A 7319-nucleotide genomic window follows, 5' to 3' on the forward strand; every position below is an offset into this window, starting at 1 on the left:
AATATCACGATGCTCTAGGAACTAGCGGGTTATTAGGCGTTCATAGTTCAGATCACTTACTCGAAGCTTTCGTTGTTTGATATCACCTTCTTAATTACTTTCCGGGAAAACCCCTGTAAATTTGGCTTTGACGCATCGTAAGTTGTTACAATCGAGTAAGAAATGATGATTTCCGTAATGAATGGTTTGGAATATCTTCAGTCACTCTCGGTTTTGAAAGCTGCATACATGCAGAGTAGATAACATTTTGCCTGGCAGACAGACCGACCTGAAAAAGAGAAAGGAGTCAGACATAATTGAATAAATTATACATGTGAGAACTTACAGAAAGGTTCCATAATTGCGTCAAAATTATATTTTTTTAAAGAGCGACACAACCTTTCTGGTTTCTGCTGGTCAAATAAACAAGAACAACTGATTTCTTCAATTCAAGAAAAGCAAATGTGCATTATTTGACAAACTCCTGTCTACATTTACGGGAAAATACCATAAGGAGATTTAAAGGGTTTGGGGATATTAACAAGTAGGTGTCCCCTTTCAGTCAAGAAGTTAAAACGAAGGGGAAAATTTGAATTGGGGGAATCATAAATTACATGCACCTTATTATTGAACTCAGAAACAAGAAGAGAAACAACGATATCACATTCCTTTTCCCATTTTCCAATCGCCTTTTTAAAATATACTGGCGCCGTCCCTAATTGTACCATTATAAAGAAGAGGAAAACATTATATCAGAGGCGTCAAAGAATTTCCCTCTAAAATTACCCAACAGGCGGGTTTCTTAATCATAAATCACCAAGTTTGCTTTTGGTTAGCTGAAAACGCAATGGTGGTCTGTGAATCATTCCTTTTCCAGCACGCTCAGTGTTTCAGTGGGGGTGGCTTTGCGCCCCCCCCCCCAAAAAAAAAAAAAATAGTCACGACCAAGAGGAGAGAAAATGAAATAAAAGGAAAGAGAGCAAGGAGCAATGAATCTGATAGTATTTTCTTATTATAATGTCAAAATCTATCATAAAGTTTATTTTTGTCGTAAAAATGTTCAAATTTTTGCTCGATCGCTTCGTTCACTCGTAACTTTTTAAAATAATCGTTGCTCAATACGCCAAATCTGACCCCCATGAAAAATGCTGGCTCATGCACTCCAGTGTCTGGTGTCCTTTCTACAAGTCAGATCCACATGAGCAAAAAAGATTTGAATATATCTTTAACACCACTGAATAGGTTTAAGTAATGACTTAAGTAATTAAGTATGACAACACCCACCTTCGAGTGTCATAACTTGCAACAGCAGTGGAAAATATGAATATTATTTTACAAAGGGGATTAATCCAAGATAGAGAGTATGGTGAGTGTGGGTATGGTCTCAGAGAAAGAGAGTGTGTGTGTGTTTTTGTGTTTGTGCGCGCTTCAGTCTACTAAATGTTGTACAAGATATCACACAGGTATGTGAATGGGTTAGGTGGGGAGGGGGGGGGGGGGGATGCCGGGCGGCTATGGTTAGATTTTCGGAGATAAAACATTGACAGGATATCTTATAATAATTGCATTTGTTCATCCAAATCTCAAAGAAGCATATCTAAAAATCACATAGTTTAGACAATACATGTTAAATAAATTTGAATAATAATTCATAATAAAAGTTTTAACTGTAGTTATAATGATAGAATAGGTGGCCTTTTACAAATTCAAGATCCGTTACAGAAGAAAAATTAGTAGAAAGAGAGCGAAAAAGAAATTGCAAATAGAAAGAGAGTCGAAACAAGAGAGAGGGAGAGTAATAGATAATAAGGAGGGGGGTGGAGTTGGAGGAGAGAGTGTGAGAGAGCAGGGGGGGGGGGGGCAACGAAATAGAAACAAATGGGGAACCAGCAAAGGGAGATCTAAAAAAAAACGAGGAGAGTGGACAAAGGCGAATTATCTTTTACACAATTTTAATTTAATTGAATAGATGTAAATGATGTAGGCATTGCCCGTGTTATGTGGTTGTTTTGGGTGTGTGTTAGGGCGTGCCCAGACGGTGGGAGTGTGTTTGAAGGTTTTATGAAATCGTGTCTTCACTCTGCATATTCCTGTGTGGGGTGCAGTATGTGTGCGTGTGTACCAAAAAAAATACACGAAAGTGGCTGTGATGACGATGGTGAGGTGAAAAAGAGGGAAAATAAAGGGAAAGGAGCTTGGGTAATATTAATCATTGTCGAAGAACTGGACCACGTCTTACAAAGACTTGTGATTGATTTTGATCAACCACAACTATGGACGGCCAACAACGTCAACATCTTAATGCAAAAGATATGATGTATATACATACATTTGTCGTTCTCTATAAGATTCAGTGTGATTCGCTTTAATTGTTTACTAAGGACATAATGCAAATTTCCTGTAGATTTTTTTTATGGTATGAATGGATTTCCATACAATTGAGATTGATTGGATCGATAGTAACTTTCTGTAAGACGGGGGCCCAGATTACCGCAAGATTAAGCAAATGACGTAGATACATTTGAACATAAACGTGGACAACGCGTATTTTCCCCCTCCCGCCCTCGAATTTGGCAGTTGGCCAGCATTCTGATCAAATTATGAAGTATTAATACAGCCGGCCAGACTTCCTTTACAATTGTACATTGCATCATTCTTATCTTCATACTTGGGGGAAAGAGGAAGGAAATTAGTTTTACATATGTTCATATCTTCAGGTCTCAGTTCATTTACTTTTCCTTTGCATGCATTTTCTTTACAAAAAGTAGTTTTCTGTTAGCTTTTTTCTAGGAGACTAGAGAGCATAGGGGAGGGGTGTAAATGGGGTGGACGCTTTAGCATTGAAATACAAAGTTATAAAAACAATCGTCAAAAGAGAGAAAAATACAAAAAGTAAGTTGAACAAGAAAGAATACTTAGTACCCACCTTATAAAACGCTCTCTGGTGAATTAGTTCAAAGAAGATGCCGAAAGATTGAATAAGTTACGGATAATTAAGAGCCACAAGCATTGTTTCAATTGCCGATTTTGTTTTACCCCTTCGGAAATCTATTTGCTCTCTTAGACTGCAAATAATTTGAGGATATATTTCGTTTTTTTTATTTCTTTTAAAGTTCAAATGAATGAAATATATATTGCTCTCCCTTATTTATCTAATTTATTCAATTTTATGAAAGATACTCATTCATACGACACATTGTGTAGTAACCATTTCCCGACTAAGAGGCAAATAGATTTGCGAAGGGGTAAAAAAAACGGCACTTGAAATAATTTTTGTGGCTTTTTCCGTAACTTATTCCATCTTTCGGTATCTTCTTTCATTGAATTTATACCCCAGGCAATTCAACCATAATCTAGAATTGGCATAGCGTTATAAAAGGGAGTTAAGCATTTTTTTAATGCTCAACTTAAAGGACAAGTCCACCCGAACAAAAAGTTTATTTGAATAAGAGAAAAATCCAACGAGCATAATGCTGAAAATGTCATCAAAATCAGGTGTAAAATCAAAAAGTTAAGACATATTTCATTTTCGCTTAATTTCACAAAACAGTTCTATGCACATCCCTGTCGGTATGCAAATGAAGGAACTGATGACATAACTTACTATTTCTTTTGTATGTTATTATAGGAAATATGAAATATTCTACTTTTCTCCCAATCGTCCTGTGAAAGGAAGTTATATTTCTTTCTGAGCATGTGGAATTATCACTGTTTAACATTTTATGGGTCAATCAAGTTTGTCCATATTTTCAAATCTGTACAAATTAAAATAATTTATAATTCAAACAAAAAAAGTGAGTGAGGGACATCATCGATTCTCTCACTTGCATGCGACTAATTTGCGCATAAAACTCTTTTGTGAAAAATAAGCGAAACTCTAAAATATAACTTTTTTATTTCATATCCGATTTTGGTGAAATTTTCAGCATATTGCTCGTCTGATTTTTCTTTATTGATTAAAATCAACATTTTTCTGAGGTGGACTTGACCTTTAAGTTAAACTTCCCCAAATTTCATATTGAATCATCAAACATTCCTTTTATCATCAAACTGTCTCATAGTGGAATAGTCTTTAACTTGAACCTCAAAACATATTAAACTCTCTCTCAGTTTTTAAAGAAATATTTAAAAAAATAACCTTTTTATAAATCCAATTGCAGCCAAATTTTCAAATATTAAATATCTCTGATGTCAATTTCGATTATGTCCTAGGAATGTTCTCATTTCTAATCACGTGCCTTGGTTCATATGAGTACTGTTTATCTCTGACTTTATCTGTTATGCTGTATGTATATCATGTTATCGTGAAAACTGTACTGTGTATATATTTCAATTGGTTTTAATATGCAGCATCCCAAGGGAGAGATTTTTTATGATGATTGGGCATCCTGATGAAAGACTGCTGGGATGAAATGTGTTGCTTTAAATACAAAACTTTGAATTAAAAAAATCATTACTAGATTCAAATGAATATTTTTGAATAGTCGAAAAGATGCAATACAAAAGTCCTATTTTTCATATCATAACCCTTTCGGAATTTTACTTCGTAAATAGATTTCAGTTTATCAGGAAAGTAAATGCTTTAAATACAAAACTTTGAATTAAAAAAATCATTACTAGATTCACAAGAATATTTTTGAATAGTCGAAAAGATGCAATACAAAAGTCCTATTTTTCATATTATAACCCTTTTGGAATTTTACTTCGTAAATAGATTTCAGTTTATCAGGAAAGTAAATGCCTTTTTGACGGTCTCGAATATGAACCCCCCCCCCCCCTCCTCTTCTGTTTTCTGTCTCTATCTCAATCTCTCTCTCCTCTGTATTTTTTACGTCTCTCTTTGTCTATTTTTCTCTTTCTCTCTATCTTTCATCCCCTCATGTTTTTTTCCAATTGTGTTGCTATAGTAGTTTATGTTTAACAAAATTATTTTTTTCTAAAAATGAAAGAGAGAAGTAGGTCTATCATCATTTGTATCACTTAGACAAATTTGATCGTAGTGGAAAATTCATTAGGCCTAATAAGTCATCAAGAAACTTATTTTTTATCACATGCAAAAAAGCGAAAACTCGAGTGCATTTGGGCCAAACTTCTACTTTTTAGTTTACTTTACCACATAATTCACCCAAATAGAATTATAGAAACAACGAGTATGATAATGATAAAGACAAATATCATGAATATTAATCGTTGACTGTTTCAACAAAGCTCAGCCTGCATACTGATATGAAATATTTAACATATAGTAAAAAAAAAATTCCTCGATAATTTTCGGCCACATAAATGTTTATCAATTGAAATATCCGATGGATATAGGTTTAATATCAAGTATTACCCCTTTTTTGCCGCGCGCCAGTATATCACATGATCTTATCGATTCAGACTGAGACCGGTATATGGTAATTATTATATACCGGCTTCCAGTTCTCGTTTCAAAACATTGCTTATTCTTTATATTAGAACCGTATATTTAAAAAAAAATTCTAATTTTCTTGACTCACCTCTTGTTATCCCATAAATATCAGATCAGAAATGAAAAAGGTGTGGTTGTGTCCCCCAAAAACGGATGAAACGGATGAAATACCGTCAATGAAATGCTGACTCGAACTATAACACTTGTGTTTGTAAACAGAGAGAGCAACGTGGTTGTGAAGATGCCGGGTCGTAGTAAAACTGCAACTTGCCAAATATGGGATGCTGACGATGGCCGAATGAAGCCGGTGAGTTGTGACTGGTTCAAACCGGTTCCATTGACGAAGGCGGGAGTGGGAATTTAGTCTACATCAGGAGACACTTACCTCGTAACTCCTACAACATCATTCATATTTATGGATATTAATTCATGAAACTGAACCCAATTACTAATCATCTCCTTATAATTTCATTCATTGTTATAATTATTAACCTGATAACATGCCGAATGGTATCAAAAGCCCAAAGATAACGATCATAATGCCTCCGGAAGAACGAATAGGGTATAGGTGACAAAGACTAGCTATGCATAGTAAATTGCAAAAGTTCGCAGACGGCGATCCAGTAAAATGGGATTGGCATTCTTGGCGGCAGCTTTATGATCTCGATGGTATGTCTGTGCTCCAGATATGGAATTTATATTACAGGTATGATTGATCATTTAAATCATATTCGTAAGACGATAATGGATTGAGGCTTATGTATTACATGAATTACTCTTTTTATGAAAAAACAACTAAAAATAAGTTGAAGCCCACACTATCTTGGCTTGCCGACGCTGCAATATACACCGGGAATATACATTTCGTTGACAGTATGAGAGCGTATAATGCGTCGGGTTTTATTGATTTCTGTATGTACACCCTTTCCCCTTCGCGTGCAGACGATTACGTAATAGCTTGTTGAGTGTTTTGACTGACATTTTGAATAGGCAACAGACTATAAAAGGATCGAGGTATTATGATTTAAAAATAGATATTCGCAGTAAGGCCAAGCAGGGACACGTCCCTGGGCCAAGAACCAATTGAACGGTTATAAGGGGCTTACTTTTTTTTAAGCCGAAAGGGGTTTATTTTTCGAATCACTCGCATACATGTATGTCGGTGGCTATCTATTATTCATTGTTACAGATTGGCGCATAAAGTACTGTTTGGGTTTAAAAGGAAAAAATAGTTATTCCATATATCCTTGGAAACAATAAGTTTCCGGTAATATATTCAAACAGCAAAGAGGCCTTAGACGTCGAACTGCCTTCCCAAAAACAAAAACAATTGAAGAAAAAAAATATTTTCGACCATGAAGCGTGCGGTATTTCACAAAAGAATTGTCCAGACTGTGAAAACAAAATTCGAAAGGCGGATTGTTGGAAAAGTATGCTACCCCCCCCCCCTCCCTTCCGACAAGATGTGGATCCAATCATCTATCCTTCGATATTTGTCATCCTTTCTGGAGCATTCAGTGTCCCACAGTGTGGTACACTGTGTTAAATCACATTCACACAGCTGCATTCGAGCATTAACAATGTGAACGGTAACACTAGTGTCGAGGTGTCCACCGTGCGAAGATATATTCACACTTAAAATAAATTGAGCATTTTAACAGTGTGAATCACCCTTCACATAGTCGACCATGTGAACACACACTGCCAAAACTGCGGTGTTAAAACTGACACTAATTGTAGTTAATAGAGGACCACACCCCGAGGTGCTAAAATTACACCCTAGAGATTAAACATAACACAAAGAGTGTAAATGTAACAACAAAAGGTGTTGTAATAACACCTGTAGGTGTAAAACTAACGCCACAAATATAACACCGGTGAACTGTTGTGGTCCTCTATGTACACCGGTTAACACCACATGTTTTGC

General features: G+C 35.6%; 1 long non-coding RNA gene across 1 annotated transcript; it reads right to left on the minus strand.

The window, feature by feature from the left end:
• Window positions 1-87: 87 nt before the first annotated feature.
• LOC121416933 lies at window positions 88-6227 on the minus strand. The gene is made up of 2 exons (XR_005970277.1): window positions 5481-6227; window positions 88-268 (listed from the first exon to the last, which is right to left on the minus strand). It is a non-coding gene; the product is annotated as an uncharacterized LOC121416933 (long non-coding RNA).
• Between the last annotated feature and the right edge of the window lie 1092 nt (window positions 6228-7319).

Source organism: Lytechinus variegatus, chromosome 6 (assembly GCF_018143015.1).
Source record: "Lytechinus variegatus isolate NC3 chromosome 6, Lvar_3.0, whole genome shotgun sequence".
NCBI lineage: Eukaryota > Metazoa > Echinodermata > Echinoidea > Temnopleuroida > Toxopneustidae > Lytechinus > Lytechinus variegatus.